The sequence below is a fragment of the Sorex fumeus genome, unplaced genomic scaffold, assembly GCF_029834395.1.
Source record: "Sorex fumeus unplaced genomic scaffold, SorFum_2.1 ptg000073l, whole genome shotgun sequence".
NCBI classification, from domain to species: domain Eukaryota; kingdom Metazoa; phylum Chordata; class Mammalia; order Eulipotyphla; family Soricidae; genus Sorex; species Sorex fumeus.
The window spans coordinates 16,283,437-16,297,435 of record NW_026606130.1 but is presented as its reverse complement, the minus strand read 5'-3'; the positions used below and the strand labels follow the sequence as shown (position 1 = coordinate 16,297,435).

Below are 13,999 nucleotides of genomic sequence, written 5' to 3'. Positions count from 1 at the left end.
TTACATGTTTCACTTTCAAATACACAATTATCTATTACATCTCGTGCTGCCAAACTGTTGTTTATGAGTCATTAGATTTGGTAGACGTTTGCACCTTAACATAATTCTCCAAATGTAATTCACAATGTTAACAAGAGCTCTGTTTTTACATCTCTTTTTGTTTTCCTGCCTTAGAAAGTTTGAGATGATAATGCTGCACTACCTTTCTTTCCTTTCTTTTTTGAAGGGAACCAAGTAATTTCAGTTTAGAAGAAGACAATGCGACCGATTTTGTTGCTGTTTCAGGAAAATTTAAGATACCTTGTAAAACACAGGTCTGTTTTTGTTGTAGTCTAGTGCTTTCGAAGGATCAAGACACAGTGATTCCATTTGTTGTGCCCATAGTTCAGATTCCCTGTTCCGGAGAGACCCAGTTGACACATGATAATATAAAAGCAAAGGAATTTTATTGCTAGCTAGAACTAAAGTGCACGTATCTTACAATGTAGTGAGTCTTGACAAGGACCCTGATTCCAAGTCACAAGCAGTTTATGTAAGTTTCAAGTTTGAGCAAGCACTGTGATAACAGTTATCAAGCAACAGTGGTAACTGATTAGTCAACTTTTGATAATAGTCAGTTTGTGTTTGTTCCCAAAAAGGGGACTTAGTGACCCCTCTTGACCAGTCAGATGATCCAGCAGTTCCTTCTTTGGGCAGGTCAATTTGGAGTTTACGTTTAGTAAACTATTTAAAAATTGCACGTTTAGTTTCTGGGAAACAGAAATTTAGGCCTACTCAAAACATTACTGTCATGATGTCAGTTTTGTCCTCACACATTGTAGCTAGGATCAGTTGGCTCTCATGTAAATATTTTTCTTCCTGGGTCCATTTGTAGCTATCACTTTTCATTGAATGCACGCCACAGATAAAAGTCTGCATTGTAGGATAAAAGATACTGACTGTGTCTAATTAAGTAAGCAGGAGATTCAGTTTTACTATACTGTTTATAGTCACATATTGTATGGGATACCCACCACCACAGACTTCAGGAGCATGTAACCAGCTTGTCTGATGAAATGTCGCCAGTCACTTACCCTGCTTCACCCCCTTTGCACTCTGCTTCAGTGCAGCTACTTGCCCTGTTCTGCAACTGCACTACAGGTTCCGCAAAATCCAAGGTATTTTCATCATTAGATACCGTCCAATCTCTTGATTGTTCCTTTGTAAGCTATATATTAGACAATTTGGCATTTGTTCTTCTCCCTGTGACTTGTTTTTCTTAATATACAGGACTAGCTCCATTACCATTTTAGCAAAGAGGACGAGTTCATATTTTCTTATAATTTTTTAGTATTCCATTGTATACTCCAACCACATATTCTTCTTTTTAAATATAGTATTAATTTTATTTAAGAAAAAAACCCTTCCATCCATCAATATGTCACTTAGAAACCATTTCAGTCACTGCTCTGTTTGGCAAGTCTTTTGTCTCTCTCTGTCTCTCTGTCTCTGTCTCTCTCTCTCTGCAGTAATGATGAGATAGATTCCTTTTCCTCAGGTAAGAGAAATTCATGGTTTGTTGCCTTTTATAATCACAAAAATATTGAAGAGGTAGGTGGGAAAATTATTTCCACTGGTACTTTTCACACGGACATCATCAAAAGAACCGGGACGTCCCTCCCTATTGGTGATCAAACGAATTCTTCCTCGGTTAGCACCACCTGTCACCATGCAGAGGTTTCCAGTGTCAAACTCTATGAAATCAGTAATCTTGCTTGTCTCGAAATCAATCTGAATGGTGTTCGCTATGATTAGGGGGTCAGGATATCATGCGAGCTTCATTTGTCACCAAGTAGGGATTCCTTTGAATCCCGCAAAAGTCTTTCTTACTTTGCATAACCTGTACTTGGACTACTGAAAGTAATAAGATAATCAGGAAAAATGCCCCTTGGTGTCATAGATCAAATGGAAATTCTCTCTGGTTGTATCAGTGCTGATAGCCATAAAGCATGCAGGGTAGGATATGTGACTACGGACTTTGTAATATATCTTAATACAATGTTGCATGTTGATCTTATTCACCTCATCTTCTGTTTGAGCATACTTTATCCTATTCCTTTATCCTGTTTCTTCTTCTTCTTCTTCTTCTTCTTCTTCTTCTTCTTCTTCTTCTTCTTCTTCTTCTTCTTCTTCTTCTTCTTCTCCTCCTCCTCCCCCATCCATCTCCTCCTCTCCTTCTCCTCCTCCTTCCCTTTCTCCTCCTCCTTCTACTTCTCCTTCACCTCCTCCTCCTCCTCTTCCTCCCTCCCTCCCTTCCTTCTCCCCCTTCTCTCTACCCTCCTCCTCCACTTTTGCCTTCTAGTTGCCTCCAAATTAACTAATTGTCAGATTTTCAACATTATAGCTGTGTAATATTACATTGTATGCATATATGTATATATAAAACACATGAGATGATAACTTATTGTCATCTTGACTTGGATTTCCCTAAAAATAAATGATGATGAGTATTTTTAATGTGCATGTTGGCTATCTGTTGGCCTTGTACTGAAGTTCTTCCTGGCAAAGCTAACTGACCTTTTTGACTGCTGGGATCATGTGGGAATACCCTGAGTCCCAAATGTTGAGGAGGGCTAGTTGTTGCCAGGCAAACCTGAATTCTTAGCAATTAACATGGCTCAATGACCTTGCAACTGCCTGTGGCTAAGGTTGGAGATTAGGGTGAGTCAACACCTGTAGTGTCTGTAAACTTATTACTCCATCTCTGCATTTGCTCATAGAAATCCAGTGACACCTCGTGACACTTCGTCCCATATAGCCCATGTAACCAAGGAATATGACTTCCTCTTCTGGTCTTGTCATCTGCATATAATGCATTCTTTTCTGCATATATACATATATATATATATACATTATCCTCAAAAAACTTTGTCATATGGCTAAGAATCTGTGGTTTACATGGGTGATTTTGTCTTGACCTATTACCATCCATTGTTGTAGGTGTTAGAAACTGTCTTCATGCTCCCAGTGTTTAGATAAGTGTGGCATTATTACAAAGTGTTTGGAGAGGGACACTGAATGGTGGAAAGATTAGCATAGAGATCCCATATAAATGTCGTAAGTGGAGTAAAAATGGTGCAAAATCAGTATATAGTTAATGCACTGAAGCAGGGCAAGAAAATAGGAGACCCTGAAGGTATCCCATAGCCACTGAATGAATTACTACAAAATGGACAATAGAAGGAAAAGTTAAGAAAAAGAAAAAAACTGAGGTCTCTCTACAGGAATATCACTTGATCAGGAGGCTTTGGAGGAGGTCTCCATGGCCACTATTTAAGTTGGCCACACCACAAAAGGTAAAGAAGAAACCAAAAAAAATATTTGCATCTTAAAGCTCAAAACCTCCTCTCTGCTCTTATCAAACTTCAGGGACTTTGTACAGTCACACCTAAGTTTTCTACATAATTTAACAGGGAGAAAGAAAAGTTACACACTGTTGCCTGAAAAGCCTACTTCTGCTCCTTATGAGACTTCTCTGTCAACAGAGAAGGCAGATTTGTATTATAAGCAAGGTGAAACGAATGATTTTACTTGATATCCAAATTCAGATTCAGATTCAGGCACTCTCTTGCAGAATCCTGTAAAGAAAGTTGTGGCACATCTACACAGTGGAATACTACACAGCTGTTAGGAAAAATGAATTCATGATTTTTGCCTATATATGGATGGACATGGAGTGCATCATGCTGAGTGAAAGGAGTCAGAGGAATAGGGACATATATATGATGGATGCATTAATTTGTGGGATATAAAAATAGTATGAGACTAATATCCAAAGCCAGGGAAAACAGGGACCAAGAGTATTGGTCAACTATTGAAAGTTATCAAAAGTGTGTGGGGGGCAGAGGATAGTTAAGATAGAGAAGTGTTGAGAATGACATAGTTGGAAATGTCCTGTCCAAGAACTGACTGTTGAAAGTAGGTAAAGGAATTCACATAACTTTTCAGTTTCTGTATTACAAATAATATTGCTCAAAATGAGAGGGAGATAGAAATATAAAGGTAGAGAAAAAGATAAAATAGATGCCTGACATAGAGGCAGGCTGGGGAGGGGTGGTATATCTAAGAATGATTCAGTTATAAAATAAAATAAAATATGGCTCTGGGCGGCCATTTCCCCTGCGCTTGTGCCCCCGTCTTCCCTTGGACCCTGAGCCACCGACCCTCTACCAGCGCCACCAGATCAGCCTCTCCGCTACCCTCCACCACAAAGCCTGGTTTGCTCCATCCGGGATGCTACTTCTCCCCCACCCCAGTACTGCACCCACATCGCGGTAGTGGGCCTAGCCTTTGCAGAAGTGGGTGTAGCCTATTTGGGGGCAGGCAGCCACAGTTATTTTCACCTTCCAGCATCTGGATTCACATCTCCATCACCATCACCTAATTCTGTGGAGAATATCCTGGCCATCTCAAACACATTAGGCCAATAGTGCAATAGTCTATTCCAACTGCAACATAATACTGGCAGATACAAGAATCTTTTCAAGCCCAATATAAAAGAACACACCCTCCAAAGCTTCATTAGAGACCTCACATGAGCCACAGAGGAGTACCTGAGAGGAAAGTGAAACTGTAGAAGGAGAAAAAGGTGACCACCATTGACCAGGCTCCTCCAGAATCCTGGCTTGCAACTAGAGCGGAATACTGATAGTGAACTGGAAGGACCTACCTCCATACTACTACAAAAACATGAAGAAATAGTGAAAATCCACAACACAAGGAGAGGATGATGAAAAGGGTCCAGATGCCTCAATAAGCATTACCAACAAACACAATCTCTCCGATAAAGAATTCAGAGATGAAATGTTGAAGATGTTCAATGAACTCAAAGAAACGTTTCAACAGACATCGAGTAAATTAAGGGAGGACATGAAAGAAACAATGGAACAAACAGCCAAGAAAATACAAGAAGAAATGAGAGCAGAAATTAAAAAGCTACAAAAAGAAGTGTCACAAATAAAAGATTCTGTAGATGAAATTAAAAACTCAAAGTGTTCCCTAAATAGTAGAATGGCTACAGCCAAAGACAGAATCAGGGAGCTGGAAGATGAGCTGTAGGAAGCTTAAAGACAACAAGAAGCAGTGGGAAAAAACTCAAAATAGCTTTTAGGTGCGGGGTGCCCTGCCAAACCACTCTCCGGCCTGCGGAGGTGACCCTAGGGATTGATCCGGAGGTGCAAGGAGGGACCAACTGAATGAACACAAGACACAAGAGAGAGAGTGCAGTTTAGAAACAGAGAGAAAAAGGGACAGACTTTATTGGGGGCAATGAGGGTATATATTCATTAGTAAGGCAGCAAAAGGTCGTGCCCATATATTTTTAGGAAGGTTTGTTTTCACATATCATGCACTACAAGGTTTGTGTGTATCTCGTACCAGACACGAGATGATTATACAAACGCCTATGCGCATATGATTTACCAGGCACGAGGTAGATACACAAAGGGCCATGTCCATATGATTTACAAAGTTTATACGCATCACGTACCAGACACGAGGTAGTTACTTCTTGTTATTACTGACAGCCATGACAGATGTTCTCTCAGTATAACCATACATCAAGATAACCATACATAGCACTGGCTTTACCTGCCGCAGTGTCATGTAGATCATGACGACCATACATAGCACAGGCATGTAGGCTCTTGGTCAGTTAAAGAGCCAGCTTCCCACACTTAGGCGAATCAGAGACCTAGGAGATGATTTCGAGAGGAACAACATTAGAATCATCGGAGTACCAGAAGAACAGGGAGACAACCCTAATGAAAAAGCCACAGTTAAAAATATCATTGCTGAAAAGTTCCCAGAGCTGGAGAATGCAGGCATCTAGGTCCAAAAGAAGCCAAAAGAGTTCCAGCTAAAATTGACCCTATTAAAAGGACTCTGAGACATATCATAGTCAGAATGATGGATGCCACGGATAGAGACACAATACACAATACTGCAAGCAGCAAGGTCAAAGAAGGAAATCACATACAAAGGAGCACCACTCAGATTTACAGCCGATCTATCTATCAGATGAAACACTCCAAGCCTAAAAACAATGGTGGGATATAGTTAAAAAAAACTCAATGAAATTAACGCCTCACCAAGAATACTTTATCCGGCTAAACTCTCACTCAAAATAGAAGGAAGGGTACACTATTTCACGGATAAACAACAGCTCAGAAACTTCATTCACTCAAAACCAAACCTAAAACAAGGACTAAAGGGACAACCGTAAGACAAGAAAAACCCCTAGAAGCGCAAAAAAAAAAAACCCTAAAGAAAGATGGCACAAAAACCCATGACAATATTCTCCCTCAATGTCAATGATCTAAATGCACCAATTAAGAGACACAGAGTGGCAAAATGGATTAAGAAACTGAACCCATCATATCAACAAAAGAAAAGATATAAAACCATATAATCATATCAATAGATGCAGTGAAAGCATCTGACAAGATCAAGCACCTGTTTATGATGAAAACTCTCAGAAAATGGATATAGAAGGGATTTTCCTTAATACAGTCAACGCCATCTATCACAAGCTTATGGCAAGTATCATCCTTAATGTGGAAAAACTAAGAGCCTTCCCTCTAAGATCAGGGACGAGACACGGATGCTCACTCTCACCACTTCTGTTCAATATAGTACTGAAATTACTTGCAATAGCGATTAGGCAGGAAAAAGACATTAATGACATTTAGGTAGGAAAGGAAGAAATCAAGCTCTCACTATTTGCAAATGATATGATACTATATTTAAAGAAGCCTAAAACCTCTACCAAGAAACTCTTAGAAACAAAAAACTTGTATAGTAAAATTGCAGGCTATAAAATCAATACCAAAAAGCTAATGACTTTTCTATACACAAATAATAATAGAAAAGAAAGCGACATGTGAAAAGCAATCCCGTTCACCATTATGCCCCAGAAAATCAAGTACCTTGGAATCAGCTTAACTAAGGAAGTAAAGGACCTGTACAAAGAAAACTACAAAATGCTACTTCAGGAAATAAAAGAGGACACGAGGAAATGGAAAGATATCTCCTACTCATGGATCAGGAGAATTAATATTGTCAAAATGGCAATACTCCTGAAGGCATTGTACAAATTCAATGTGATCCCTATAAGGATACCCATGACATTCTTCAAAGAAATGGATAGAACACTCCTGAATTTCATGTGGAACAATAAGCCCCCACGAATAACTAAAGCAATTCTTGGGAAAAAGAAGATTGGAGGCATCAACTTCCTCAACCACAACTTTTACTACAAAGCTGTAATAATTAAAACAGCATGGTACTGGAACAAAGGCAGATCCGCAGACCAGTGGAACAGGGTGTAATATTCTGACACACACCCTCAAAAATGTGATTGTCTAATCTTTGATAAGGGAGCAAAAAATGTGAAGTGGAGCAAGGAAAACCTCTTTAACAAATGGTGCTGGCAGAACGGGACAGCTACATGCAAAAAACTGGGCTTAGACCTCTACCAACAACACGCACAAAAGTCAGATAAAAATGGATTAAAGATCTCAATATCAGACCAGAATCCATTAGGTACATTGAAGACAAGATCGGCAAAACCCTCCACAACATTGAAGCTAAAGATATATTTAAAGGGGAAACACCATTGGCCAAGCAAGTGGAAACAGAGAAAAACAAATGGGACTACCATAAACTGAGAAGCTTCTGCACCTCAAAAGATACAGTGACCAGAATACAAAGATAGTCTACAGAATGGTAAAGGTTATTCACACAATACCCATCTGATAAAGGGTTGGTATCAAGGATTTACAAGGCACTTGTTGAACTCCACAAGAAGAAAACATCCAACCCCATCAGAAAATGGGGCCACGAAATGAACAGAAACTTTCTAAAAGAAGAAATCCTAATGTTCAAAAGGCACATGAAAAAAATGCTCATCATCACTAATCATCAGGGAGATGCAGATCAGAACAACAATGAGATATCATCTCACACCACAGAAACTGGCCCAAATCCAAAAGAACAAAAGCAACTGGTGTTGGCACGGGTGTGGGGAGAAAGGGATTCTCCTTCATTGCTGGTGGAAATGCTGACTGGTTCAACCTTTTTGTAAAACAGTATGGGCACTTCTCAAAAAATCAGAAATTGAGTTCCCATTTGACTGAGCAATACCACTGCTGGGAATATATCCCAGAGATACAAAAAAGTATAGTAGAAATGACAACTGCACTTATATGTTCATTTCAGCACTGTTTCCAATACCCAAAATCTAGAAAACACCCGAGTGCCTGAGAACAGATTACTGGTTAAAGAAACTTTGGTACATTTACACAATGGAATACTATGCAGCTATTAGAAAAGATTAAGTCATGAAATTTTCATATAGGTGGATCAACATGCAGAGTATCATGTTAAGTGAAATGAATCAGAAAGAGAGAGACAGACATAGAAAGATTGCACTCATTTGTGGAATATAAAGTTACAGAATGGGAGATTAACACCCAAGAATGGTAGAGAGAAGTACAAGAAGGATCACTCCACAGCTTAGAAGCAGGCCTCACATGCTGGGGGGAAAGGCAGCTCAGATAGAGAAGGGACCACCAAGTAAATGGTGCTAGAAGGACCTGCTTGGGATGGGAGATGCCGGCTGAAAGTAGAATATAGACCAAAAATAATGGCCACTTAATACCTCTATTGCAACCCACAACACCCACAAAAGCAGAGAGAGAGCAAGAGGAAATGACTTGCCACAGAGTCAGGATAGGGTGAAGGGGATGGGGTGGGGATGGTGGGAGAGATCCTGGGACCATTTGTGGTGGGAAATGGGCATTGGTGGAGGGATGGATCACTGTATGACCGTAATGCAAGCACGAAAGTTTGTAAGCCTGTAACTGTACCTCACGGTGATTCACTAATAAAAAAATAAAATAAAGACCGAGATAACCACTGTTAGCGAAATGAAGCTGTGCCTTTAACTGGCCCATCAGTTAAAGGCTTTTCAGCTTTGCAGTAGCAGCCAGATTCTTACCTCTCATTCTCTGGCGTGAAGGACTGCCCATTATGGTTTGATAAGAAAATGTTAATTCTCTAGCTAGGAGCTAGGAAAGCTGAAATAGTTGTGTCTCTCACTGTCTGGTTTAGAATTATTTGGCTATAATTTAACTTGCAGGTTTTAATGATTTCTTTGTCTGCCTACCTGCGGGGGGGGGGGGGGCGCCAGATCACTCTCCGGCCCGCGGAGGTGACCCTAGGATCCGTAGGTGCAGGGAAGGACCGACCGAATGAACACAAGACACAAGAGACAGAATGCAGCTCAGAAACAGAGAAAAAGGAACAGATTTTATTGGGGGCAATCGGGTATATATCCATTAGCAAGGCAGCTACACAGAAGGTCGTGCCCATATATGGTTAGGGAGATTTGTTACACAAGGGCCATGTCCATATGATTTATATGCATCACATACTAGGCATGAGATAGTTACTTCTTGTTATCACCATACCTCAAGGTAACCATACCTAGCACTGGCCTTGCCTGTTGCAAGTCACGTAGCACAGGCTGTGCCTGTTGCAGGTCACGTAGCACAGGCACTTAGGCCTTGGTCAGTTAAAGGGCCAGCTTCCCACACCTACCTGAAAGAGAGACAAATCAAATAATCTCTAATATCTCTCAGCTGACAGAACCCAGTTTGCTCTGCAGATGTCCTGTATTGGGGGGGGGGGGGGTCACAACCGACAATGCTAAGGAGTTACCTAGCTCTGTACTCAGAAATTTCCCCTGGCGGTGCTCAGAGGAACATAGGGGATGCCAGGGATTGAACTCAGGTCAGCTGCAGGCAAGGCAAATACCGTACCTGCTGTACCTCTGTGCAGTCTTTCTTGAACCACGTAAACTGCCATTGTGTCATTCTTAGAGGGTTATCAAATGACAAACTGATCACTGGATCATGCATACATGTATGTATTTGTGGTGGCCACCACTGTGTCGTGTTCTCTGTGTGTTTGTGTCTGTCTGTCTGTGAAAATTGTAAAACTCCTGATGCACTGAAGTTGTTCTGTTCCATGAGTAAGTGGAAGACCCCCTGAATTGTTGGATACATGGAGAAACGGTGGAATCAAAGCAAAAAACAGCAGTCAGAGAAGAGCTCTGTGAGATGGTGCAGCACCTTGTCTTACAAATCTCAGGGAAAATTTATAAGAATTTAGACTGTTGCAAATGACAGAGGTACAAAAGATAACAAAACCAAATTAAAGGAATGTTTGCATATATGTTGGAAGTTCAAATGTTTTCTCATTTTTTTTGTAGGAGTAATGCTATTTATTCAGCCACTGATTAGCTGATTGAATAGTGCATGAACTCCACCTTACTTTTTTTCATTTTTTATAATTTTATTTATTGAATCACTGTGAGAGCAGTTACAAAGCTTTTGGGTCTAAGTCTCGGTCATACAATGAAACACCCGTACCTTCACCAGTGCCCATTCTCCACCACCAAAAACCCTAGTATACCCCCATCCCACACCCTCCCCCCACCTGTGGGGCAGATGATTTCCACATTACTCTCTCTCTACTTTGATCAATTCAATATTTCGACACCAGACCTACCATTATTATTCGAGATTTTACCCCAACACTCAGATCTGCTGAAAAGGCAACAATAGACAATATGTGTTCTATTACTGGTCATGAATAACATAGGATGTCACGTGGCTGCAGTAGGGCCATGTGATTTTGAAATTCTGAAATTTTAACACTTAAATCTGGAGGGATTTCTGCCAAAAGCCACTGGGTTTCGAGATTTGCTCCTGAGTCTCTGGGATCATGGCTGTTGAGCTGTTTGATCAGGAGCCAGAGAGGCCGTTCATGGGCGATGACTTATGGTCTTGTTGGGGTGGGGAGGACAGGCCTGGCTCCACCCCACCCCGTGAAGCCCAACAAGTTTCGTCACTGCGGGCCCAAGCTTGACTGTCCAATGGCCTCTGGAGGATGGGGGCCACCGAGCCGCCAGGGGGAAACAGGCGGAGGGACAGCACCCTTTCCCCCCTGTGGTGGCCCGGCGACAGTAACCTACTGCAGAGTCCGGAAACATTTCTGACAAAAGCCACTGGGTTTCAAGATTTGTTTCTGAGTCTCTGGGATCAAGGCCGTTAAGCATCTTGATCAGGAGCCAGAGAGGCCATTAGTGGGCAATGACTTGGGGTCTCATTGGGGAAGGGCGGACAGGCCCGGATCCCCCCCCATCCCATGAGGCCCAAAAAGTTTCGTCACTGCGGGCCCAAGCCTGACTGTCCAAAGGCCTCTGGAGGATGATGGCCACTGAGCCTCCAAGAGGGAGCAGGTGGAGTGACAACACCCTTTCCTCCCTGGGGTGGCCCGGACAGTAACGAACTGTGGGGTCCGGACGCATTTCTGCCAAAAGCCACTGGGTTTTGAGATTTGTTTCTGAGTCTCTGGCATCATGGCCATTAAGCAGCTGGATCAGGAGCTAGAGAGGCCATTCGTGGTGATGACTTGGGGTCTCTTTGGGGTGAGGAGGACGAGCCCGGCTCCACCCCCATCCCGTGAGGCCCTGCATGTCTCGTCACTGGGGGCCCAAACCTGACTATCCAGTGGCCTCTGAAGGATGGCGGCCACTGGGCCACAAGGGGGAACAGGCCAAGGCACGAAACCTATTCCCACCTGGGTTGGCCCAGTACCAGTAACCTACTGCAGGGACTGGACGCATTTCTACCTAAAGCCGCTGGCTTCCAAGATTCGTTTCTGAGTCTCTGGGATCATGGCCATTAAGCAGTTCGATCAGGAACCAGAAAGGCCTTGCCTCAAATTATATAGCTGAGCCGGAGGTGGTTTGTGGGTGTGTTTCCCACATACCTAACTTTTGGCTGTTTACTTTCTTGGTAAACTTTGCCCCAAGTTTTTGGGGTCTGGCCAAAGGCACAGCAGCAATTTTGGGGTATCTGGAAGTCTGAAGGCGCCATCAGGCTGCTGATGCACTCGCCTCACAGGTACAGATTGACCTACTGGCGGCAGCATACCCCCTTCTCATAATTTTTATCTAAAAGTTTAATAAAAACCAAAGACTTCTTTCTGTGTCTGAAGGCAGGTGTTTGTTTGGAACAACAAACAAATGTATGGAATTGTTAGACATTCTGGCCTGGAAAGCATAACTTTGAAGTAATTGTGGTGGAATTAAAAACTTGTTCAAAGAAAAATAATTTGGTTCAAGATATTGATTTTTTTAAACATTTTATTGAATTACTGCCTTACAAAACTGTTCATCATTATATTTCAGTCATACAGTATTCCAACACATATCCCTCCACCAGTGTACATTTTACAGCATCAGTGTCCCCAAGTTCCTTCCAATAATCCCCACTCACCGCCCCCAACGTGCCTCTATGGCAGGTGATTTTCTTCTCTTTTTCTCTCTCTCTCTCTCCTTTAGGACATTGTGGTTTGCAATATTGATACTGAAAGATTATCAAGAATATCCCTTTACCTACTTTTAACACTCAGATATTGTCCAGCCTGATAATTCCCAGCTATTTTATCATACTGATCTCTTCTCTGTCTTACATATTCTCAACCCCCCCCCCCCACACACACACACAATTGTGGTTAGTTCCAAGCATTGATCAGTCCTCCTAATGCCTGTTTTTCCTGGACATGAATATTAGTCTTCTACTATATATTTTATATATCACAAATGAAATCAGTCATTCTGTATATGTCGCTCTCCTTTGGTCTCATTTCACTCAGCATGATACTCTCCATGTCCCACAAGTTCTGGAAACTCATGTCTTCATTCTCATTTGCTTCCAGGAATCTTTTGATTTCTCCTTTGATTTCCTCTCTAAACCACTACTTGTTCAACATTGAGCTGTTTAATTTCCGGGTGTTTGTTTTGATTCTCCATTTCAGTGTGTGATTAACTTCTATCATCAGAACATCATGGACAGTTGATACAATTTCTATCTTCCTGATTCTATTGAGGTGTGTTTTGTGAACCAGTATATGGTCTATCTTGGAAAATGTTCCATGTGCACTGGAAAAGAATGTGTATTCATTTTTGGGGAAGGAAATGCCCTGTATACATCTATAAGCCCTATCTCTTTCATTTCGTCCATCAGAGCTAAGTTTTAGTCTTGTTGATCTAACAAAAGGTGATAAGGCAGTGTTGAAGTCTTCAACTACTATTGCGTGGCTACCAATGTCCTTTTTGAAGTCTATTAGCAGTTTTTTGTATGTATTTTGCTGGCTCCCTCGTTGGGTGCCTATATGTTAGGAGTGTGATTTCTTCCTGATGTTGATATCCCTTGATTGTTAAAAAATGACCTTTGCTGTGCCTTCTGGTCTTTTTCAGTCTTAAATCTATCTTGCCAGATACTAGTATGTCCACTCCAGCTTTTTTGAGGTAATTTTTTGCGTGAAGGATTGTTTTCCATCCTTTGACTTTGAGTCTGTTTGCTCTGACTGCTCAGATGTGTTTCTTGTGAGCAGCGGAATGTTGGATTAAGTTTTTTAATCCATTTTGCCACTCTGTGTCTCTTAATTGGTGCATTTAGACCAATTGACATTGAAAGAGATTATTTCATGGAGTTTTCTGTGATCTTTTTTTTGAAATTTTAATTAATTTTTTACAAAGCTGTTCATGATTGGATTTCAGTCGTACAGGATTCCAACCCCCATTCCTCCACCAGTGTATATTTACCAACATTGGTGTCCACAGATTCCCTCTCATACCCCCACCTCCTGCCTGCCTCTATGGCAGGCACTTATCTACTTTATTTATATAGCAGTTTGCTGTGTTTGCGGGGTTTATCTTGTCTCAGTAGCCCCTTCAGTGCTTCTTTTAAGGTTAGAGTCTATGAAGTTTCTGAGCTGCTGTTTATCCATGAAATATTGTATAGTTCCTTTGAATCTGGCTGGATAAAGTATTCTTGGTGAGGCGTTCATTTCATTTTTTTTTCACTGTATCCTACTACTGTCTTTA

At 41.4% G+C, this 13,999-nt stretch overlaps 1 pseudogene; it reads right to left on the bottom strand.

The window, feature by feature from the left end:
- Positions 1-1,494: 1,494 nt before the first annotated feature.
- LOC130038205 (40S ribosomal protein S4-like) lies at positions 1,495-2,091 on the bottom strand (annotated as a pseudogene).
- Positions 2,092-13,999: the final 11,908 nt, after the last annotated feature.